The sequence below is a fragment of the Cetorhinus maximus genome, chromosome 5, assembly GCF_964194155.1.
Source record: "Cetorhinus maximus chromosome 5, sCetMax3.hap1.1, whole genome shotgun sequence".
Taxonomy (NCBI): Eukaryota; Metazoa; Chordata; class Chondrichthyes; order Lamniformes; family Cetorhinidae; genus Cetorhinus; species Cetorhinus maximus.
Window position 1 is genome coordinate 8,701,884 of NC_135883.1, and position 23,641 is coordinate 8,725,524.

Consider the following 23,641-nt stretch of genomic DNA (forward strand, 5'->3'; position numbering starts at 1 on the left):
GCCTATGTTAGAAGCATGTCGTTGGCAGAAATAACAGGCAGCCCTGGGAAAAGTGACAGGTGAGTGACTATTCCCCACACAGTGCAGGCTTCTGACTGACCCCCCTATTTGACCCTGATGGCAGGGTTCAGGAGCCCACAGGGAAAAGCCTGCCCTAAAGATTAGATCAAGGAAAACAACAGCTTGTTTTTATATAGCGTATCAATACAGAAGATTGTGGAAATGCTCGACAGGTCACGCAGCATCTGTGAAGAAAGAAATAAAATCACATAATCAATCCGAACTGATCGGCGAGATTTTCCGCACACCCCCCACCCTCCGGGATCTCCTGAACCCGCCGCAGGCCAATGAGCTTCTGGCTGGGGTACCATCTCGCCTGCGGCGGGTCCCACCCGCAACACGACCGGAAAATCCCGGCCGTTAACTTCGCTCTCTCTTTCTCTCCCCCACAGATGCTCTCTGACCTGCTGAGCATTTCTGGCATTTTCTGTTTTTATTTCAGATTTCAAACATGTCCCAAGGCACTTCGCAGGTGTATTAGAAAATAACTTTTGACACTGAGCCACAAAATGTTTAGCCATTTGCAGTTTGTGTTGAATTTGTCATTGACAAATTAACCACTTAACTATGTAGGTTACCCCTTGATGTGGGCACAGGTAGAGTTTCCTGGTATCACTTGTCTGACTTCCTCTTTGATGTCCTGCTTTCTTCCTGGGATTGCCTGCGGCTCATTGCCATCTATAACCAACGTCATCTTTGATGATCTTATCATCACTTTGGCTTAGCTAATCTCTCTGCCTAACTTTTTCCACCAGGGGACAAGTGGTCCAACTACTTGGAGCGTTCTGCGGCAGCGTGGCCAGACCCATCCTTCGCAACACCGGGCACAGGTAGAACCTCAGCACGTAGTGACCCTTGGTGTTTGCGTACCGAGGCTCTACGCACACAGCTTGATGCAGCCTGACTGCCTGACCGAAGCAATGTCAGCCTCTCCTTGCAGTGATCACCCTGAACCTCCCACATTGGCGCAGGTGCGACAGGTAAGTACCTTTCAGTCATTCCCTTTCTTTTACCCCATTAATTGTCCGCGGCCACCTACCTAAAACGTAACTTTTTAAAGTCGGTTCGGTGCACGTTTCTCACGCCATTTGTCGAAAGTTTCCATTGAAAAATCACCATTTGCAGCGGAGGACGTTCCAACCGTCCCGGCACATGCCAGGCGGCACACGCCCAGGGCGCAGGTGTGACAGGCTTGAAGAGCGCCTGTGCCCCTGCTCCTGCCCGGTTGACCAATCAGAGGCGGAGCAGCAGTAATGACGACTATTTCCTCTGCCGTACACACATCAGGCCTGGAGAGCACAATGATCAACCGCACCTTCGATAGCTCAGCTGGTAGAGCGGAGGACTGTAGCTGTTCCGTGGCCATCCTTAGGTCGCTGGTTCAATTCCGGCTCGAAGGACGTGATTTTTATTTGGCTCCATTCCGCGCCGCTTTTTACCCCCACCCCCGCCAATAGGGACACCGGCAATCGCGATGGTCGTTAAATGGGTATCGGGGGGGGGCCAGACAAATGCTGGTGCTTCCCTACTGCCTGGAAACGATCAGGTTAGGGCCAGGGTGAAGGACGCGAGCGCGGGACTCGGAGACCTCCCGCCGTGGCAAAGCGGCTCTCCCTGTGGTGTGCGCGCGCGGAGCGGCGGTTTAACGGACCTTGAGGTAGCGTCCTCCCAATGTCGACTCTGAGGCAGTGACTGCAGCTGATGATCGTTCTTCAGTCATTTTCCTGCGCAGAATGTAATCCGGGGGATTAGCTCAAATGGTAGAGCGCTCGCTTAGCATGTGAGAGGTAGCGGGATCGATGCCCGCATCCTCCAGTTGGATTTTCTTTTCTCAGATGGCCTTGATTTTCTTCTTTAAAATGTTCACAAACACAATTTACTTTCAATCACTTTCATTTCAAAAGTACAGGGTACCTAAATGGCCAAGGAACAGAGATGGCACAGGCAAGAAGGCTTGGAAATGCTTCTGGAATGGGGCACAATATTGCTCAATTTCTTGCTGCAAACAACCGCCCCCACCATCGCCCAATGCCCAACACCCATCGCCCAACACCCAACACTTAACGCTCATCGCCTAACACCCAACGCCCATTGCCCAATGCCCATCGCTCTACGCCCATCGCCCAACGCCCATCGCCCAACACACAACTCCCATCGCCAAACGCCCATCGCCCAATGCCCAAAGCCCAACACCCATCACCCAACGCCCAATACCCAATGCCCAACTGTTTACCGATTTCACCAGCTGTCCCTGCAGAGAGACACGTCCCACTTAGAAGAGACTTGAAAGAGACTGGCTGGTAGAGAAATAACCAGGTGGTGCGGCTGGGAGGGAATGAGGGGTTCTGAGGGAACAAGAGAGGACGTGGGCAGAGATTCAGGATAAGGTGGGAAGAGAATGAACAGTGACCAGTGGACAGGGTTTGTTTGCCAGGGGTCTGTTGGGAGGGTGCTGGTGGATAGCGAACTGGGGATTGTGATGGGAGTGTTAGTGGATGGTGGGTAAGGGATTAGAGCGTGGGAGTTAGTGCAGGGATTGGGATGGGGAGGAACTGGACAGCGGTTGCTGTTCAGTAGGTGGAGGCAGGACAGGATGGTGAATAGGAGATTGGAGGTGGAAGGTAGGGGATTGGGGCGAGGGGGTAGTAAACAATGGGTAGGGGATTGGGGTAGGGGAGGGGCATGTTTAGTGGATGATCAAGGTTCTGAGGTCAGGAGGGGAAATTTGGGTGCAGGCAGTGGGGTAGAATGCAAGATTTAATCCGGGAGTCACAGCTTCCCAAAAAGAGGGTCAAAGTCATTTATAGCTTTAAATGAGTTCACTAAGAAGCAAACATTTGGAAACGCTTCATAAGCTAAACAAGCAGATAAGACATTCGACAAAACAAAGGGAGAACAGTTTACCGGTCCCAGATCAGACAAACCGATGGGGGAAACAAACAGGGAGGTGCTGTTCTTCATAAGCAGGCAGTCTCCTCAGAGCGGTTCACTGGTCCCAGATCTGGCAAACGGATGGAAGAAGAAGCGTGGTGCTGATCTCTGTAGCTGGAGCAGTCTCTTCTGCTCTCAGTCTTCTTGAGCTCATTGATCCATTAAGAAGCATGGATCCTCCATCCAAAATATTTTTTTCCTCTTGAGAGCCCATTTATATACCTTATTTCTAGGGGCCGGTGAATAACGTGTGAGACAATCTCCTTTCAGATGTTCACTTTGCAAGGGAGAGATATTCAAGGTGGACGCTTCCTATTTCCATTGGAACCCATGAAGTAAGTGATCTTCTGGCCTATCGCTTGCTAGGACATCATGTTTAAGCTTTACTCAGTTGGTTTAGATATGGGTCATGAGATCCCACCTTATCAGGCTTCAGGAATGTCTTGTGCCAGGGCCTATGTTAGAAGCATGTCGTTGGCAGAAATAACAGGCAGCCCTGGGAAAAGTGACAGGTGAGTGACTATTCCCCACACAGTGCAGGCTTCTGACTGACGCCCCTATTAGCACGCGCCCAGGGCACAGGTGTGACAGGCTTGAAGAGCGCCTGCGCCCTGCTCCTGCCCGGTTGACCAATCAGAGGCGGAGCAGTAGGAATGACGACTATTTCCTCTGCCGTACACACATCAGGCCTGGAGAGCACCCAGCTCAGTCACACCTTCGATAGCTCAGCTGGTAGAGCGGAGCACTGTAGTTGTTCCGTGGCCATCCTTAGGTCGCTGGTTCAAATCCGGCTCGAAGGACCTCCTTTTTTTTTTGCCCCCATCCCCCACCGCTTTTTAGCCCCTCCCAATAGGGACATCGGTAATCTCGACGGTCGTTAAATGGGTATCGGGGGGCCAGAGAAATGCTGGTGCTTCCCTACTGCCGGGAAACGATCAGGTTAGGGCTGGGGTGAAGGACGCGAGCGCGGGACTCGGAGACCTCCCGCCGTGGTGCCACGGCAAAGCGGCCCTCCCTGCGGTGAGGCACGTGTGCGCGGAGCCGCGGTTTAACGGACCCTGAGGCAGCGCCCCCCAATGTTAACTCCGAGGCAGTGACTGCAGCTGATGATCGTTCTTCAGCCATTTTCCTGCTTTGACTGATATCCAGGGGATTAGCTCAAATGGTAGAGCGCTCACTTAGCATGTGAGAGGTAGCAGAATCAATGCCTGCACCCTCCAATTGTACTCCGTTTCTCAGGCAGCATTGATTCTCTTCTTAAAAATGTTGACAAACGCAATTTCAATCACTTTCATTTGGAAAGTACAGGCTAATATGCTCTTAATTTTGGTACCTAAATGGCCCAGGAAAAGAGATGGGCAAGAATGATTGGCAATGCTTCTGGAATGGGGCACAATATTTCTCAATTTCTTGCTGCAACCAATCGCCCCCCCATCGCCCAACGCTCAACACCTAACGCCTATCGCCCAACACCTAACGCCCAACGCCCATCGTCCAACACCCAACGTCCAACACCCATCACCCATCGCCCAACGCCCATCGCCCAACACACAACGCCCATCGCCCACACCCAACGCCCAACGCCCAACTGTTTAACGATTTCATCAGCTGTCCCTGCAGAGAGACAGGTCCCACTTAGAAGAGACTCGACAGAGACTGGCTGGTAGAGAAATAACCAGGTGGTGCGGCTGGGAGGGAATGAGGGGTTCTGAAGGAACGAGAGAGGACGTGGGCAGAGATTCAGGCAAGGTTGGAAGAGAATAAACAGTAACCAGTGGACAGGGTTTGTTTGCCAGGGGTCTGTTGGGAGGGTGCTGGTGGACAGCGGACTGGGGATTGTGATGGGAGTGTTAGTGAATGGTCGGTGAGGGATTAGAGCGTGGGAGTTAGTGCAGGGATTGGGATGGGGAGGAACTAGACAGCAGTTGGTGTTCAGTGGGTGGAGGCAGGACAGGATGTTGAATAGGAGATTGGAGGTGGAGGGTAGGGGATTGGGGCGAAGGGGTAGTAAACAGTGGGTAGGGGATTGGATTGGGGGAAGGGTATGTTTAGTGGATGATCAAGGTTTTGAGGTCAGGAGGGGAAATTTGGGAGCAGGCAGTGGGGGAGAATGCAAGATTTAGTCCAGGAGTCACAGCTTTCCCAAAAAGAGGGTCAAAGTCATTTATAGCTTTAAATGAGTTCACTAAGAAGCAAACATTTGGAAACGCTTCATAAGCTAAACAAGCAGATAAGACATTCGACAAAACAAGGGGAGAACAGTTTACCGGTCCCAGATCAGACAAACCGATGGGGGAAACAAACAGGGAGGTGCTGTTCTTCATAAGCAGGCAGTCTCCTCAGAGCGGTTCACTGGCCCCAGATCTGGCAAACGGATGGAAGAAGAAGCGTGGTGCTGATCTCTGTAGCTGGAGCAGTCTCTTCTGCTCTCAGTCTTCTTGAGCTCATTGATCCATTAAGAAGCATGGATCCTCCATCCAAAATATTTTTTTCCTCTTGAGAGCCCATTTATATACCTTATTTCTAGGGGCCGGTGAATAACGTGTGAGACAATCTCCTTTCAGATGTTCACTTTGCAAGGGAGAGATATTCAAGGTGGACGCTTCCTATTTCCATTGGAACCCATGAAGTAAGTGATCTTCTGGCCTATCGCTTGCTAGGACATCATGTTTAAGCTTTACTCAGTTGGTTTAGATATGGGTCATGAGATCCCACCTTATCAGGCTTCAGGAATGTCTTGTGCCAGGGCCTATGTTAGAAGCATGTCGTTGGCAGAAATAACAGGCAGCCCTGGGAAAAGTGACAGGTGAGTGACTATTCCCCACACAGTGCAGGCTTCTGACTGACGCCCCTATTAGCACGGGCCCAGGGCACAGGTGTGACAGGCTTGAAGAGCGCCTGCGCCCTGCTCCTGCCCGGTTGACCAATCAGAGGCGGAGCAGTAGGAATGACGACTATTTCCTCTGCCGTACACACATCAGGCCTGGAGAGCACCCAGCTCAGTCACACCTTCGATAGCTCAGCTGGTAGAGCGGAGCACTGTAGTTGTTCCGTGGCCATCCTTAGGTCGCTGGTTCAAATCCGGCTCGAAGGACCTCCTTTTTTTTTTGCCCCCATCCCCCACCGCTTTTTAGCCCCTCCCAATAGGGACATCGGTAATCTCGACGGTCGTTAAATGGGTATCGGGGGGCCAGAGAAATGCTGGTGCTTCCCTACTGCCGGGAAACGATCAGGTTAGGGCTGGGGTGAAGGACGCGAGCGCGGGACTCGGAGACCTCCCGCCGTGGTGTCACGGCAAAGCGGCCCTCCCTGCGGTGAGGCACGTGTGCGCGGAGCGGCGGTTTAACGGACCCCGAGGCAGCGCCCCCCAATGTTAACTCCGAGGCAGTGACTGCAGCTGATGATCCTTCTTCAGCCATTTTCCTGCTTTTACTGTAATTTGGGGGATTAGCTCAAATGGTAGAGCGCTTGCTTAGCATGTGAGAGGTAGCGGGATCAATGCCCGCATCCTCCAGTTAGACTTTCCTTTCTCAGATGGCCTCGATTTTCTTCTTTAAAATCTTCACAAACACAATTTACTTTCAATCACTTTCATTTCAAAAGTACAGGCTAATATGCTCTTAATTTTTGGTACCTAAATGGCCCAGGAACAGAAATGGCACAGGCAAGAAGGGTTGGCAATGCATCTGGAATGGGGCACAAAATTTCTTGCTGCAAACAACTGCCCCCCCCATCGCCCAACACCCAACGCCCATCGCCCAACACCCATCGCGCAACGCCCATCGCCCAACACCCATCGCCCAATGCTCAACACCCATCGCCCAACACCTAACACCCATCGCCCAACACCCAACACCCATCGCCCAACACCCGTCGCCCAACACCCAACGCCCAACACCCAACACCCATCGCCCAACACCCAACACCCATCGCCCAACACCCAACGCCCAACTGTTTACCGATTTCACCAGCTGTCCCTGCAGAGAGACAGGTCCCATCCCAATCAAAACTGGCTGGTGGAGAAATAACCAGGTGGTGCGGGTGGGAGGGAATGAGGGGTTCTGAGGGAACGAGAGAGGACATGGGCAGAGATTCAGGACAAGGTTGGAAGAGAATGAACAGTGACCAGTGGACAGGGTTTGTTTGGCAGGGGTCTGGTGGGTGGGTGCTGGTGGACAGCGAACTGGGGATTGTGATGGGAGTGTTAGTGGATGGTGGGTAAGGGATTAGAGCGTGGGAGTTAGTGCAGGGATTGGGATGGGGAGGGACTGGACAGCGGTTGGTGTTCAGTAGGTGGAGGCAGGACAGGATGGTGAATAGGAGATTGGGGGTGGAGGCTAATGGGCTGGGTAGGGGATTGGGGCGAGGGGGTAGTAAACAGTGGGTAGGGGATTGGGGTAGGGGAGGGGCATGTTTAGTGGATGATCAAGGTTCTGAGGTCAGGAGGGGAAATCTGGGTGCAGGCAGTGGGGGAGAATGCAAGATTTAGTCCGGGAGTCACAGCTTCCCAAAAAGAGGGTCAAAGTCATTTATAGCTTTAAATGAGTTCACTAAGAAGCAAACATTTGGAAACGCTTCATAAGCTAAACAAACAGATAAGACATTCGACATAACAAGGGGAGGACAGTTTACCGGTCCCAGATCAGTCAAACCGATGGGGGAAGCAAACAGGGAGGTGCTGTTCTTCATAAGCAGGCAGTCTCCTCAGAGCGGTTCACTGGCCCCAGATCTGGCAAACGGATGGAAGAAGAAGCGTGGTGCTGATCTCTGTAGCTGGAGCAGTCTCTTCTGCTCTCAGTCTTCTTGAGCTAGGTGTAAGTCCAAAGCCAGCATAGATCCAGTTTAAGAAGCATGGATCCTCCATCCAAAATATTTTTTCCCCTCTTGAGAGCCCATTTATCTACCTTATTTCTAGGGGCCGGTGAATAACGTGTGAGACAATCTCCTTTCAGATGTTCACTTTGCAAGGGAGAGATATTCAAGGTGGACCCCTCCTAGTTCCATTGGAACCCATGAAGTAAGTCATCTTCTGGCCTATCGCTTGCGAGGACATCATGTTCAAGCTTTACTCAGTTGGTTTAGATATGGGTCATGAGATCCCACCTTATCAGGCTTCAGGAATGTCTTGTGCCAGGGCCTATGTTAGAAGCATGTCGTTGGCAGAAATAACAGGCAGCCCTGGGAAAAGTGACAGGTGAGTGACTATTCCCCACACAGTGCAGGCTTCTGACTGACCCCCCTATTTGACCCTGATGGCAGGGTTCAGGAGCCCACAGGGAAAAGCCTGCCCTAAAGATTAGATCAAGGAAAACAACAGCTTGTTTTTATATAGCGTATCAATACAGAAGATTGTGGAAATGCTCGACAGGTCACGCAGCATCTGTGAAGAAAGAAATAAAATCACATAATCAATCCGAACTGATCGGCGAGATTTTCCGCACACCCCCCACCCTCCGGGATCTCCTGAACCCGCCGCAGGCCAATGAGCTTCTGGCTGGGGTACCATCTCGCCTGCGGCGGGTCCCACCCGCAACACGACCGGAAAATCCCGGCCGTTAACTTCGCTCTCTCTTTCTCTCCCCCACAGATGCTCTCTGACCTGCTGAGCATTTCTGGCATTTTCTGTTTTTATTTCAGATTTCAAACATGTCCCAAGGCACTTCGCAGGTGTATTAGAAAATAACTTTTGACACTGAGCCACAAAATGTTTAGCCATTTGCAGTTTGTGTTGAATTTGTCATTGACAAATTAACCACTTAACTATGTAGGTTACCCCTTGATGTGGGCACAGGTAGAGTTTCCTGGTATCACTTGTCTGACTTCCTCTTTGATGTCCTGCTTTCTTCCTGGGATTGCCTGCGGCTCATTGCCATCTATAACCAACGTCATCTTTGATGATCTTATCATCACTTTGGCTTAGCTAATCTCTCTGCCTAACTTTTTCCACCAGGGGACAAGTGGTCCAACTACTTGGAGCGTTCTGCGGCAGCGTGGCCAGACCCATCCTTCGCAACACCGGGCACAGGTAGAACCTCAGCACGTAGTGACCCTTGGTGTTTGCGTACCGAGGCTCTACGCACACAGCTTGATGCAGCCTGACTGCCTGACCGAAGCAATGTCAGCCTCTCCTTGCAGTGATCACCCTGAACCTCCCACATTGGCGCAGGTGCGACAGGTAAGTACCTTTCAGTCATTCCCTTTCTTTTACCCCATTAATTGTCCGCGGCCACCTACCTAAAACGTAACTTTTTAAAGTCGGTTCGGTGCACGTTTCTCACGCCATTTGTCGAAAGTTTCCATTGAAAAATCACCATTTGCAGCGGAGGACGTTCCAACCGTCCCGGCACATGCCAGGCGGCACACGCCCAGGGCGCAGGTGTGACAGGCTTGAAGAGCGCCTGTGCCCCTGCTCCTGCCCGGTTGACCAATCAGAGGCGGAGCAGCAGTAATGACGACTATTTCCTCTGCCGTACACACATCAGGCCTGGAGAGCACAATGATCAACCGCACCTTCGATAGCTCAGCTGGTAGAGCGGAGGACTGTAGCTGTTCCGTGGCCATCCTTAGGTCGCTGGTTCAATTCCGGCTCGAAGGACGTGATTTTTATTTGGCTCCATTCCGCGCCGCTTTTTACCCCCACCCCCGCCAATAGGGACACCGGCAATCGCGATGGTCGTTAAATGGGTATCGGGGGGGGGCCAGACAAATGCTGGTGCTTCCCTACTGCCTGGAAACGATCAGGTTAGGGCCAGGGTGAAGGACGCGAGCGCGGGACTCGGAGACCTCCCGCCGTGGCAAAGCGGCTCTCCCTGTGGTGTGCGCGCGCGGAGCGGCGGTTTAACGGACCTTGAGGTAGCGTCCTCCCAATGTCGACTCTGAGGCAGTGACTGCAGCTGATGATCGTTCTTCAGTCATTTTCCTGCGCAGAATGTAATCCGGGGGATTAGCTCAAATGGTAGAGCGCTCGCTTAGCATGTGAGAGGTAGCGGGATCGATGCCCGCATCCTCCAGTTGGATTTTCTTTTCTCAGATGGCCTTGATTTTCTTCTTTAAAATGTTCACAAACACAATTTACTTTCAATCACTTTCATTTCAAAAGTACAGGGTACCTAAATGGCCAAGGAACAGAGATGGCACAGGCAAGAAGGCTTGGAAATGCTTCTGGAATGGGGCACAATATTGCTCAATTTCTTGCTGCAAACAACCGCCCCCACCATCGCCCAATGCCCAACACCCATCGCCCAACACCCAACACTTAACGCTCATCGCCTAACACCCAACGCCCATTGCCCAATGCCCATCGCTCTACGCCCATCGCCCAACGCCCATCGCCCAACACACAACTCCCATCGCCAAACGCCCATCGCCCAATGCCCAAAGCCCAACACCCATCACCCAACGCCCAATACCCAATGCCCAACTGTTTACCGATTTCACCAGCTGTCCCTGCAGAGAGACACGTCCCACTTAGAAGAGACTTGAAAGAGACTGGCTGGTAGAGAAATAACCAGGTGGTGCGGCTGGGAGGGAATGAGGGGTTCTGAGGGAACAAGAGAGGACGTGGGCAGAGATTCAGGATAAGGTGGGAAGAGAATGAACAGTGACCAGTGGACAGGGTTTGTTTGCCAGGGGTCTGTTGGGAGGGTGCTGGTGGATAGCGAACTGGGGATTGTGATGGGAGTGTTAGTGGATGGTGGGTAAGGGATTAGAGCGTGGGAGTTAGTGCAGGGATTGGGATGGGGAGGAACTGGACAGCGGTTGCTGTTCAGTAGGTGGAGGCAGGACAGGATGGTGAATAGGAGATTGGAGGTGGAAGGTAGGGGATTGGGGCGAGGGGGTAGTAAACAATGGGTAGGGGATTGGGGTAGGGGAGGGGCATGTTTAGTGGATGATCAAGGTTCTGAGGTCAGGAGGGGAAATTTGGGTGCAGGCAGTGGGGTAGAATGCAAGATTTAATCCGGGAGTCACAGCTTCCCAAAAAGAGGGTCAAAGTCATTTATAGCTTTAAATGAGTTCACTAAGAAGCAAACATTTGGAAACGCTTCATAAGCTAAACAAGCAGATAAGACATTCGACAAAACAAGGGGAGAACAGTTTACCGGTCCCAGATCAGACAAACCGATGGGGGAAACAAACAGGGAGGTGCTGTTCTTCATAAGCAGGCAGTCTCCTCAGAGCGGTTCACTGGTCCCAGATCTGGCAAACGGATGGAAGAAGAAGCGTGGTGCTGATCTCTGTAGCTGGAGCAGTCTCTTCTGCTCTCAGTCTTCTTGAGCTCATTGATCCATTAAGAAGCATGGATCCTCCATCCAAAATATTTTTTTCCTCTTGAGAGCCCATTTATATACCTTATTTCTAGGGGCCGGTGAATAACGTGTGAGACAATCTCCTTTCAGATGTTCACTTTGCAAGGGAGAGATATTCAAGGTGGACGCTTCCTATTTCCATTGGAACCCATGAAGTAAGTGATCTTCTGGCCTATCGCTTGCTAGGACATCATGTTTAAGCTTTACTCAGTTGGTTTAGATATGGGTCATGAGATCCCACCTTATCAGGCTTCAGGAATGTCTTGTGCCAGGGCCTATGTTAGAAGCATGTCGTTGGCAGAAATAACAGGCAGCCCTGGGAAAAGTGACAGGTGAGTGACTATTCCCCACACAGTGCAGGCTTCTGACTGACGCCCCTATTAGCACGCGCCCAGGGCACAGGTGTGACAGGCTTGAAGAGCGCCTGCGCCCTGCTCCTGCCCGGTTGACCAATCAGAGGCGGAGCAGTAGGAATGACGACTATTTCCTCTGCCGTACACACATCAGGCCTGGAGAGCACCCAGCTCAGTCACACCTTCGATAGCTCAGCTGGTAGAGCGGAGCACTGTAGTTGTTCCGTGGCCATCCTTAGGTCGCTGGTTCAAATCCGGCTCGAAGGACCTCCTTTTTTTTTTGCCCCCATCCCCCACCGCTTTTTAGCCCCTCCCAATAGGGACATCGGTAATCTCGACGGTCGTTAAATGGGTATCGGGGGGCCAGAGAAATGCTGGTGCTTCCCTACTGCCGGGAAACGATCAGGTTAGGGCTGGGGTGAAGGACGCGAGCGCGGGACTCGGAGACCTCCCGCCGTGGTGCCACGGCAAAGCGGCCCTCCCTGCGGTGAGGCACGTGTGCGCGGAGCCGCGGTTTAACGGACCCTGAGGCAGCGCCCCCCAATGTTAACTCCGAGGCAGTGACTGCAGCTGATGATCGTTCTTCAGCCATTTTCCTGCTTTGACTGATATCCAGGGGATTAGCTCAAATGGTAGAGCGCTCACTTAGCATGTGAGAGGTAGCAGAATCAATGCCTGCACCCTCCAATTGTACTCCGTTTCTCAGGCAGCATTGATTCTCTTCTTAAAAATGTTGACAAACGCAATTTCAATCACTTTCATTTGGAAAGTACAGGCTAATATGCTCTTAATTTTGGTACCTAAATGGCCCAGGAAAAGAGATGGGCAAGAATGATTGGCAATGCTTCTGGAATGGGGCACAATATTTCTCAATTTCTTGCTGCAACCAATCGCCCCCCCATCGCCCAACGCTCAACACCTAACGCCTATCGCCCAACACCTAACGCCCAACGCCCATCGTCCAACACCCAACGTCCAACACCCATCACCCATCGCCCAACGCCCATCGCCCAACACACAACGCCCATCGCCCACACCCAACGCCCAACGCCCAACTGTTTAACGATTTCATCAGCTGTCCCTGCAGAGAGACAGGTCCCACTTAGAAGAGACTCGACAGAGACTGGCTGGTAGAGAAATAACCAGGTGGTGCGGCTGGGAGGGAATGAGGGGTTCTGAAGGAACGAGAGAGGACGTGGGCAGAGATTCAGGCAAGGTTGGAAGAGAATAAACAGTAACCAGTGGACAGGGTTTGTTTGCCAGGGGTCTGTTGGGAGGGTGCTGGTGGACAGCGGACTGGGGATTGTGATGGGAGTGTTAGTGAATGGTCGGTGAGGGATTAGAGCGTGGGAGTTAGTGCAGGGATTGGGATGGGGAGGAACTAGACAGCAGTTGGTGTTCAGTGGGTGGAGGCAGGACAGGATGTTGAATAGGAGATTGGAGGTGGAGGGTAGGGGATTGGGGCGAAGGGGTAGTAAACAGTGGGTAGGGGATTGGATTGGGGGAAGGGTATGTTTAGTGGATGATCAAGGTTTTGAGGTCAGGAGGGGAAATTTGGGAGCAGGCAGTGGGGGAGAATGCAAGATTTAGTCCAGGAGTCACAGCTTTCCCAAAAAGAGGGTCAAAGTCATTTATAGCTTTAAATGAGTTCACTAAGAAGCAAACATTTGGAAACGCTTCATAAGCTAAACAAGCAGATAAGACATTCGACAAAACAAGGGGAGAACAGTTTACCGGTCCCAGATCAGACAAACCGATGGGGGAAACAAACAGGGAGGTGCTGTTCTTCATAAGCAGGCAGTCTCCTCAGAGCGGTTCACTGGCCCCAGATCTGGCAAACGGATGGAAGAAGAAGCGTGGTGCTGATCTCTGTAGCTGGAGCAGTCTCTTCTGCTCTCAGTCTTCTTGAGCTCATTGATCCATTAAGAAGCATGGATCCTCCATCCAAAATATTTTTTTCCTCTTGAGAGCCCATTTATATACCTTATTTCTAGGGGCCGGTGAATAACGTGTGAGACAATCTCCTTTCAGATGTTCACTTTGCAAGGGAGAGATATTCAAGGTGGACGCTTCCTATTTCCATTGGAACCCATGAAGTAAGTGATCTTCTGGCCTATCGCTTGCTAGGACATCATGTTTAAGCTTTACTCAGTTGGTTTAGATATGGGTCATGAGATCCCACCTTATCAGGCTTCAGGAATGTCTTGTGCCAGGGCCTATGTTAGAAGCATGTCGTTGGCAGAAATAACAGGCAGCCCTGGGAAAAGTGACAGGTGAGTGACTATTCCCCACACAGTGCAGGCTTCTGACTGACGCCCCTATTAGCACGGGCCCAGGGCACAGGTGTGACAGGCTTGAAGAGCGCCTGCGCCCTGCTCCTGCCCGGTTGACCAATCAGAGGCGGAGCAGTAGGAATGACGACTATTTCCTCTGCCGTACACACATCAGGCCTGGAGAGCACCCAGCTCAGTCACACCTTCGATAGCTCAGCTGGTAGAGCGGAGCACTGTAGTTGTTCCGTGGCCATCCTTAGGTCGCTGGTTCAAATCCGGCTCGAAGGACCTCCTTTTTTTTTTGCCCCCATCCCCCACCGCTTTTTAGCCCCTCCCAATAGGGACATCGGTAATCTCGACGGTCGTTAAATGGGTATCGGGGGGCCAGAGAAATGCTGGTGCTTCCCTACTGCCGGGAAACGATCAGGTTAGGGCTGGGGTGAAGGACGCGAGCACGGGACTCGGAGTCCTCCCGCCGTGGTGTCACGGCAAAGCGGCCCTCCCTGCGGTGAGGCACGTGTGCGCGGAGCGGCGGTTTAACGGACCCCGAGGCAGCGCCCCCCAATGTTAACTCCGAGGCAGTGACTGCAGCTGATGATCCTTCTTCAGCCATTTTCCTGCTTTTACTGTAATTTGGGGGATTAGCTCAAATGGTAGAGCGCTTGCTTAGCATGTGAGAGGTAGCGGGATCAATGCCCGCATCCTCCAGTTAGACTTTCCTTTCTCAGATGGCCTCGATTTTCTTCTTTAAAATCTTCACAAACACAATTTACTTTCAATCACTTTCATTTCAAAAGTACAGGCTAATATGCTCTTAATTTTTGGTACCTAAATGGCCCAGGAACAGAAATGGCACAGGCAAGAAGGGTTGGCAATGCATCTGGAATGGGGCACAAAATTTCTTGCTGCAAACAACTGCCCCCCCATCGCCCAACACCCAACGCCCATCACCCAACACCCAACGCCCATCGCCCAACACCCATCGCGCAACGCCCATCGCCCAACACCCATCGCCCAATGCTCAACACCCATCGCCCAACACCTAACACCCATCGCCCAACACCCAACACCCATCACCCAACACCCGTCGCCCAACACCCAACGCCCAACACCCAACACCCATCGCCCAACACCCAACACCCATCGCCCAACACCCAACGCCCAACTGTTTACCGATTTCACCAGCTGTCCCTGCAGAGAGACAGGTCCCATCCCAATCAAAACTGGCTGGTGGAGAAATAACCAGGTGGTGCGGGTGGGAGGGAATGAGGGGTTCTGAGGGAACGAGAGAGGACATGGGCAGAGATTCAGGACAAGGTTGGAAGAGAATGAACAGTGACCAGTGGACAGGGTTTGTTTGGCAGGGGTCTGGTGGGTGGGTGCTGGTGGACAGCGAACTGGGGATTGTGATGGGAGTGTTAGTGGATGGTGGGTAAGGGATTAGAGCGTGGGAGTTAGTGCAGGGATTGGGATGGGGAGGGACTGGACAGCGGTTGGTGTTCAGTAGGTGGAGGCAGGACAGCATGGTGAATAGGAGATTGGGGGTGGAGGCTAATGGGCTGGGTAGGGGATTGGGGCGAGGGGGTAGTAAACAGTGGGTAGGGGATTGGGGTAGGGGAGGGGCATGTTTAGTGGATGATCAAGGTTCTGAGGTCAGGAGGGGAAATCTGGGTGCAGGCAGTGGGGGAGAATGCAAGATTTAGTCCGGGAGTCACAGCTTCCCAAAAAGAGGGTCAAAGTCATTTATAGCTTTAAATGAGTTCACTAAGAAGCAAACATTTGGAAACGCTTCATAAGCTAAACAAACAGATAAGACATTCGACATAACAAGGGGAGGACAGTTTACCGGTCCCAGATCAGTCAAACCGATGGGGGAAGCAAACAGGGAGGTGCTGTTCTTCATAAGCAGGCAGTCTCCTCAGAGCGGTTCACTGGCCCCAGATCTGGCAAACGGATGGAAGAAGAAGCGTGGTGCTGATCTCTGTAGCTGGAGCAGTCTCTTCTGCTCTCAGTCTTCTTGAGCTAGGTGTAAGTCCAAAGCCAGCATAGATCCAGTTTAAGAAGCATGGATCCTCCATCCAAAATATTTTTTCCCCTCTTGAGAGCCCATTTATCTACCTTATTTCTAGGGGCCGGTGAATAACGTGTGAGACAATCTCCTTTCAGATGTTCACTTTGCAAGGGAGAGATATTCAAGGTGGACCCCTCCTATTTCCATTGGAACCCATGAAGTAAGTCATCTTCTGGCCTATCGCTTGCGAGGACATCATGTTCAAGCTTTACTCAGTTGGTTTAGATATGGGTCATGAGATCCCACCTTATCAGGCTTCAGGAATGTCTTGTGCCAGGGCCTATGTTAGAAGCATGTCGTTGGCAGAAATAACAGGCAGCCCTGGGAAAAGTGACAGGTGAGTGACTATTCCCCACACAGTGCAGGCTTCTGACTGACCCCCCTATTTGACCCTGATGGCAGGGTTCAGGAGCCCACAGGGAAAAGCCTGCCCTAAAGATTAGATCAAGGAAAACAACAGCTTGTTTTTATATAGCGTATCAATACAGAAGATTGTGGAAATGCTCGACAGGTCACGCAGCATCTGTGAAGAAAGAAATAAAATCACATAATCAATCCGAACTGATCGGCGAGATTTTCCGCACACCCCCCACCCTCCGGGATCTCCTGAACCCGCCGCAGGCCAATGAGCTTCTGGCTGGGGTACCATCTCGCCTGCGGCGGGTCCCACCCGCAACACGACCGGAAAATCCCGGCCGTTAACTTCGCTCTCTCTTTCTCTCCCCCACAGATGCTCTCTGACCTGCTGAGCATTTCTGGCATTTTCTGTTTTTATTTCAGATTTCAAACATGTCCCAAGGCACTTCGCAGGTGTATTAGAAAATAACTTTTGACACTGAGCCACAAAATGTTTAGCCATTTGCAGTTTGTGTTGAATTTGTCATTGACAAATTAACCACTTAACTATGTAGGTTACCCCTTGATGTGGGCACAGGTAGAGTTTCCTGGTATCACTTGTCTGACTTCCTCTTTGATGTCCTGCTTTCTTCCTGGGATTGCCTGCGGCTCATTGCCATCTATAACCAACGTCATCTTTGATGATCTTATCATCACTTTGGCTTAGCTAATCTCTCTGCCTAACTTTTTCCACCAGGGGACAAGTGGTCCAACTACTTGGAGCGTTCTGCGGCAGCGTGGCCAGACCCATCCTTCGCAACACCGGGCACAGGTAGAACCTCAGCACGTAGTGACCCTTGGTGTTTGCGTACCGAGGCTCTACGCACACAGCTTGATGCAGCCTGACTGCCTGACCGAAGCAATGTCAGCCTCTCCTTGCAGTGATCACCCTGAACCTCCCACATTGGCGCAGGTGCGACAGGTAAGTACCTTTCAGTCATTCCCTTTCTTTTACCCCATTAATTGTCCGCGGCCACCTACCTAAAACGTAACTTTTTAAAGTCGGTTCGGTGCACGTTTCTCACGCCATTTGTCGAAAGTTTCCATTGAAAAATCACCATTTGCAGCGGAGGACGTTCCAACCGTCCCGGCACATGCCAGGCGGCACACGCCCAGGGCGCAGGTGTGACAGGCTTGAAGAGCGCCTGTGCCCCTGCTCCTGCCCGGTTGACCAATCAGAGGCGGAGCAGCAGTAATGACGACTATTTCCTCTGCCGTACACACATCAGGCCTGGAGAGCACAATGATCAACCGCACCTTCGATAGCTCAGCTGGTAGAGCGGAGGACTGTAGCTGTTCCGTGGCCATCCTTAGGTCGCTGGTTCAATTCCGGCTCGAAGGACGTGATTTTTATTTGGCTCCATTCCGCGCCGCTTTTTACCCCCACCCCCGCCAATAGGGACACCGGCAATCGCGATGGTCGTTAAATGGGTATCGGGGGGGGGCCAGACAAATGCTGGTGCTTCCCTACTGCCTGGAAACGATCAGGTTAGGGCCAGGGTGAAGGACGCGAGCGCGGGACTCGGAGACCTCCCGCCGTGGCAAAGCGGCTCTCCCTGTGGTGTGCGCGCGCGGAGCGGCGGTTTAACGGACCTTGAGGTAGCGTCCTCCCAATGTCGACTCTGAGGCAGTGACTGCAGCTGATGATCGTTCTTCAGTCATTTTCCTGCGCAGAATGTAATCCGGGGGATTAGCTCAAATGGTAGAGCGCTCGCTTAGCATGTGAGAGGTAGCGGGATCGATGCCCGCATCCTCCAGTTGGATTTTCTTTTCTCAGATGGCCTTGATTTTCTTCTTTAAAATGTTCACAAACACAATTTACTTTCAATCACTTTCATTTCAAAAGTACAGGGTACCTAAATGGCCAAGGAACAGAGATGGCACAGGCAAGAAGGCTTGGAAATGCTTCTGGAATGGGGCACAATATTGCTCAATTTCTTGCTGCAAACAACCGCCCCCACCATCGCCCAATGCCCAACACCCATCGCCCAACACCCAACACTTAACGCTCATCGCCTAACACCCAACGCCCATTGCCCAATGCCCATCGCTCTACGCCCATCGCCCAACGCCCATCGCCCAACACACAACTCCCATCGCCAAACGCCCATCGCCCAATGCCCAAAGCCCAACACCCATCACCCAACGCCCAATACCCAATGCCCAACTGTTTACCGATTTCACCAGCTGTCCCTGCAGAGAGACACGTCCCACTTAGAAGAGACTTGAAAGAGACTGGCTGGTAGAGAAATAACCAGGTGGTGCGGCTGGGAGGGAATGAGGGGTTCTGAGGGAACAAGAGAGGACGTGGGCAGAGATTCAGGATAAGGTGGGAAGAGAATGAACAGTGACCAGTGGACAGGGTTTGTTTGCCAGGGGTCTGTTGGGAGGGTGCTGGTGGATAGCGAACTGGGGATTGTGATGGGAGTGTTAGTGGATGGTGGGTAAGGGATTAGAGCGTGGGAGTTAGTGCAGGGATTGGGATGGGGAGGAACTGGACAGCGGTTGCTGTTCAGTAGGTGGAGGCAGGACAGGATGGTGAATAGGAGATTGGAGGTGGAAGGTAGGGGATTGGGGCGAGGGGGTAGTAAACAATGGGTAGGGGATTGGGGTAGGGGAGGGGCATGTTTAGTGGATGATCAAGGTTCTGAGGTCAGGAGGGGAAATTTGGGTGCAGGCAGTGGGGTAGAATGCAAGATTTAATCCGGGAGTCACAGCTTCCCAAAAAGAGGGTCAAAGTCATTTATAGCTTTAAATGAGTTCACTAAGAAGCAAACATTTGGAAACGCTTCATAAGCTAAACAAGCAGATAAGACATTCGACAAAACAAGGGGAGAACAGTTTACCGGTCCCAGATCAGACAAACCGATGGGGGAAACAAACAGGGAGGTGCTGTTCTTCATAAGCAGGCAGTCTCCTCAGAGCGGTTCACTGGTCCCAGATCTGGCAAACGGATGGAAGAAGAAGCGTGGTGCTGATCTCTGTAGCTGGAGCAGTCTCTTCTGCTCTCAGTCTTCTTGAGCTCATTGATCCATTAAGAAGCATGGATCCTCCATCCAAAATATTTTTTTCCTCTTGAGAGCCCATTTATATACCTTATTTCTAGGGGCCGGTGAATAACGTGTGAGACAATCTCCTTTCAGATGTTCACTTTGCAAGGGAGAGATATTCAAGGTGGACGCTTCCTATTTCCATTGGAACCCATGAAGTAAGTGATCTTCTGGCCTATCGCTTGCTAGGACATCATGTTTAAGCTTTACTCAGTTGGTTTAGATATGGGTCATGAGATCCCACCTTATCAGGCTTCAGGAATGTCTTGTGCCAGGGCCTATGTTAGAAGCATGTCGTTGGCAGAAATAACAGGCAGCCCTGGGAAAAGTGACAGGTGAGTGACTATTCCCCACACAGTGCAGGCTTCTGACTGACGCCCCTATTAGCACGCGCCCAGGGCACAGGTGTGACAGGCTTGAAGAGCGCCTGCGCCCTGCTCCTGCCCGGTTGACCAATCAGAGGCGGAGCAGTAGGAATGACGACTATTTCCTCTGCCGTACACACATCAGGCCTGGAGAGCACCCAGCTCAGTCACACCTTCGATAGCTCAGCTGGTAGAGCGGAGCACTGTAGTTGTTCCGTGGCCATCCTTAGGTCGCTGGTTCAAATCCGGCTCGAAGGACCTCCTTTTTTTTTTGCCCCCATCCCCCACCGCTTTTTAGCCCCTCCCAATAGGGACATCGGTAATCTCGACGGTCGTTAAATGGGTATCGGGGGGCCAGAGAAATGCTGGTGCTTCCCTACTGCCGGGAAACGATCAGGTTAGGGCTGGGGTGAAGGACGCGAGCGCGGGACTCGGAGACCTCCCGCCGTGGTGCCACGGCAAAGCGGCCCTCCCTGCGGTGAGGCACGTGTGCGCGGAGCCGCGGTTTAACGGACCCTGAGGCAGCGCCCCCCAATGTTAACTCCGAGGCAGTGACTGCAGCTGATGATCGTTCTTCAGCCATTTTCCTGCTTTGACTGATATCCAGGGGATTAGCTCAAATGGTAGAGCGCTCACTTAGCATGTGAGAGGTAGCAGAATCAATGCCTGCACCCTCCAATTGTACTCCGTTTCTCAGGCAGCATTGATTCTCTTCTTAAAAATGTTGACAAACGCAATTTCAATCACTTTCATTTGGAAAGTACAGGCTAATATGCTCTTAATTTTGGTACCTAAATGGCCCAGGAAAAGAGATGGGCAAGAATGATTGGCAATGCTTCTGGAATGGGGCACAATATTTCTCAATTTCTTGCTGCAACCAATCGCCCCCCCATCGCCCAACGCTCAACACCTAACGCCTATCGCCCAACACCTAACGCCCAACGCCCATCGTCCAACACCCAACGTCCAACACCCATCACCCATCGCCCAACGCCCATCGCCCAACACACAACGCCCATCGCCCACACCCAACGCCCAACGCCCAACTGTTTAACGATTTCATCAGCTGTCCCTGCAGAGAGACAGGTCCCACTTAGAAGAGACTCGACAGAGACTGGCTGGTAGAGAAATAACCAGGTGGTGCGGCTGGGAGGGAATGAGGGGTTCTGAAGGAACGAGAGAGGACGTGGGCAGAGATTCAGGCAAGGTTGGAAGAGAATAAACAGTAACCAGTGGACAGGGTTTGTTTGCCAGGGGTCTGTTGGGAGGGTGCTGGTGGACAGCGGACTGGGGATTGTGATGGGAGTGTTAGTGAATGGTCGGTGAGGGATTAGAGCGTGGGAGTTAGTGCAGGGATTGGGATGGGGAGGAACTAGACAGCAGTTGGTGTTCAGTGGGTGGAGGCAGGACAGGATGTTGAATAGGAGATTGGAGGTGGAGGGTAGGGGATTGGGGCGAAGGGGTAGTAAACAGTGGGTAGGGGATTGGATTGGGGGAAGGGTATGTTTAGTGGATGATCAAGGTTTTGAGGTCAGGAGGGGAAATTTGGGAGCAGGCAGTGGGGGAGAATGCAAGATTTAGTCCAGGAGTCACAGCTTTCCCAAAAAGAGGGTCAAAGTCATTTATAGCTTTAAATGAGTTCACTAAGAAGCAAACATTTGGAAACGCTTCATAAGCTAAACAAGCAGATAAGACATTCGACAAAACAAGGGGAGAACAGTTTACCGGTCCCAGATCAGACAAACCGATGGGGGAAACAAACAGGGAGGTGCTGTTCTTCATAAGCAGGCAGTCTCCTCAGAGCGGTTCACTGGCCCCAGATCTGGCAAACGGATGGAAGAAGAAGCGTGGTGCTGATCTCTGTAGCTGGAGCAGTCTCTTCTGCTCTCAGTCTTCTTGAGCTCATTGATCCATTAAGAAGCATGGATCCTCCATCCAAAATATTTTTTTCCTCTTGAGAGCCCATTTATATACCTTATTTCTAGGGGCCGGTGAATAACGTGTGAGACAATCTCCTTTCAGATGTTCACTTTGCAAGGGAGAGATATTCAAGGTGGACGCTTCCTATTTCCATTGGAACCCATGAAGTAAGTGATCTTCTGGCCTATCGCTTGCTAGGACATCATGTTTAAGCTTTACTCAGTTGGTTTACATATGGGTCATGAGATCCCACCTTATCAGGCTTCAGGAATGTCTTGTGCCAGGGCCTATGTTAGAAGCATGTCGTTGGCAGAAATAACAGGCAGCCCTGGGAAAAGTGACAGGTGAGTGACTATTCCCCACACAGTGCAGGCTTCTGACTGACGCCCCTATTAGCACGGGCCCAGGGCACAGGTGTGACAGGCTTGAAGAGCGCCTGCGCCCTGCTCCTGCCCGGTTGACCAATCAGAGGCGGAGCAGTAGGAATGACGACTATTTCCTCTGCCGTACACACATCAGGCCTGGAGAGCACCCAGCTCAGTCACACCTTCGATAGCTCAGCTGGTAGAGCGGAGCACTGTAGTTGTTCCGTGGCCATCCTTAGGTCGCTGGTTCAAATCCGGCTCGAAGGACCTCCTTTTTTTTTTGCCCCCATCCCCCACCGCTTTTTAGCCCCTCCCAATAGGGACATCGGTAATCTCGACGGTCGTTAAATGGGTATCGGGGGGCCAGAGAAATGCTGGTGCTTCCCTACTGCCGGGAAACGATCAGGTTAGGGCTGGGGTGAAGGACGCGAGCGCGGGACTCGGAGACCTCCCGCCGTGGTGTCACGGCAAAGCGGCCCTCCCTGCGGTGAGGCACGTGTGCGCGGAGCGGCGGTTTAACGGACCCCGAGGCAGCGCCCCCCAATGTTAACTCCGAGGCAGTGACTGCAGCTGATGATCCTTCTTCAGCCATTTTCCTGCTTTTACTGTAATTTGGGGGATTAGCTCAAATGGTAGAGCGCTTGCTTAGCATGTGAGAGGTAGCGGGATCAATGCCCGCATCCTCCAGTTAGACTTTCCTTTCTCAGATGGCCTCGATTTTCTTCTTTAAAATCTTCACAAACACAATTTACTTTCAATCACTTTCATTTCAAAAGTACAGGCTAATATGCTCTTAATTTTTGGTACCTAAATGGCCCAGGAACAGAAATGGCACAGGCAAGAAGGGTTGGCAATGCATCTGGAATGGGGCACAAAATTTCTTGCTGCAAACAACTGCCCCCCCCATCGCCCAACACCCAACGCCCATCGCCCAACACCCATCGCGCAACGCCCATCGCCCAACACCCATCGCCCAATGCTCAACACCCATCGCCCAACACCTAACACCCATCGCCCAACACCCAACACCCATCGCCCAACACCCGTCGCCCAACACCCAACGCCCAACACCCAACACCCATCGCCCAACACCCAACACCCATCGCCCAACACCCAACGCCCAACTGTTTACCGATTTCACCAGCTGTCCCTGCAGAGAGACAGGTCCCATCCCAATCAAAACTGGCTGGTGGAGAAATAACCAGGTGGTGCGGGTGGGAGGGAATGAGGGGTTCTGAGGGAACGAGAGAGGACATGGGCAGAGATTCAGGACAAGGTTGGAAGAGAATGAACAGTGACCAGTGGACAGGGTTTGTTTGGCAGGGGTCTGGTGGGTGGGTGCTGGTGGACAGCGAACTGGGGATTGTGATGGGAGTGTTAGTGGATGGTGGGTAAGGGATTAGAGCGTGGGAGTTAGTGCAGGGATTGGGATGGGGAGGGACTGGACAGCGGTTGGTGTTCAGTAGGTGGAGGCAGGACAGCATGGTGAATAGGAGATTGGGGGTGGAGGCTAATGGGCTGGGTAGGGGATTGGGGCGAGGGGGTAGTAAA

The 23,641-nt window shown here is 52.0% G+C and overlaps 12 non-coding genes across 12 annotated transcripts; all 12 read left to right on the forward strand.

The window, feature by feature from the left end:
* Window positions 1-1,374: 1,374 nt before the first annotated feature.
* Window positions 1,375-1,460, forward strand: trnay-gua (transfer RNA tyrosine (anticodon GUA)). Its single transcript is given in 2 exon segments — window positions 1,375-1,411; window positions 1,425-1,460. It is a non-coding gene; the product is annotated as a tRNA-Tyr (tRNA).
* A 342-nt stretch (window positions 1,461-1,802) lies between these two features.
* Window positions 1,803-1,875, forward strand: trnaa-agc (transfer RNA alanine (anticodon AGC)). The gene has a single exon. It is a non-coding gene; the product is annotated as a tRNA-Ala (tRNA).
* Window positions 1,876-3,705: 1,830 nt separating this feature from the next.
* Window positions 3,706-3,791, forward strand: trnay-gua (transfer RNA tyrosine (anticodon GUA)). Its single transcript is given in 2 exon segments — window positions 3,706-3,742; window positions 3,756-3,791. It is a non-coding gene; the product is annotated as a tRNA-Tyr (tRNA).
* A 2,208-nt stretch (window positions 3,792-5,999) lies between these two features.
* Window positions 6,000-6,085, forward strand: trnay-gua (transfer RNA tyrosine (anticodon GUA)). The gene is given in 2 exon segments: window positions 6,000-6,036; window positions 6,050-6,085. It is a non-coding gene; the product is annotated as a tRNA-Tyr (tRNA).
* A 3,415-nt stretch (window positions 6,086-9,500) lies between these two features.
* On the forward strand, window positions 9,501-9,586 carry trnay-gua (transfer RNA tyrosine (anticodon GUA)). The gene is given in 2 exon segments: window positions 9,501-9,537; window positions 9,551-9,586. It is a non-coding gene; the product is annotated as a tRNA-Tyr (tRNA).
* A 342-nt stretch (window positions 9,587-9,928) lies between these two features.
* Window positions 9,929-10,001, forward strand: trnaa-agc (transfer RNA alanine (anticodon AGC)). Its single transcript has one exon. It is a non-coding gene; the product is annotated as a tRNA-Ala (tRNA).
* A 1,830-nt stretch (window positions 10,002-11,831) lies between these two features.
* trnay-gua (transfer RNA tyrosine (anticodon GUA)) lies at window positions 11,832-11,917 on the forward strand. The gene is given in 2 exon segments: window positions 11,832-11,868; window positions 11,882-11,917. It is a non-coding gene; the product is annotated as a tRNA-Tyr (tRNA).
* A 2,208-nt stretch (window positions 11,918-14,125) lies between these two features.
* On the forward strand, window positions 14,126-14,211 carry trnay-gua (transfer RNA tyrosine (anticodon GUA)). The gene is given in 2 exon segments: window positions 14,126-14,162; window positions 14,176-14,211. It is a non-coding gene; the product is annotated as a tRNA-Tyr (tRNA).
* Window positions 14,212-17,646: 3,435 nt separating this feature from the next.
* trnay-gua (transfer RNA tyrosine (anticodon GUA)) lies at window positions 17,647-17,732 on the forward strand. The gene is given in 2 exon segments: window positions 17,647-17,683; window positions 17,697-17,732. It is a non-coding gene; the product is annotated as a tRNA-Tyr (tRNA).
* A 342-nt stretch (window positions 17,733-18,074) lies between these two features.
* trnaa-agc (transfer RNA alanine (anticodon AGC)) lies at window positions 18,075-18,147 on the forward strand. The gene has a single exon. It is a non-coding gene; the product is annotated as a tRNA-Ala (tRNA).
* Window positions 18,148-19,977: 1,830 nt separating this feature from the next.
* trnay-gua (transfer RNA tyrosine (anticodon GUA)) lies at window positions 19,978-20,063 on the forward strand. Its single transcript is given in 2 exon segments — window positions 19,978-20,014; window positions 20,028-20,063. It is a non-coding gene; the product is annotated as a tRNA-Tyr (tRNA).
* A 2,208-nt stretch (window positions 20,064-22,271) lies between these two features.
* trnay-gua (transfer RNA tyrosine (anticodon GUA)) lies at window positions 22,272-22,357 on the forward strand. Its single transcript is given in 2 exon segments — window positions 22,272-22,308; window positions 22,322-22,357. It is a non-coding gene; the product is annotated as a tRNA-Tyr (tRNA).
* The last annotated feature ends 1,284 nt before the right edge of the window (window positions 22,358-23,641 follow it).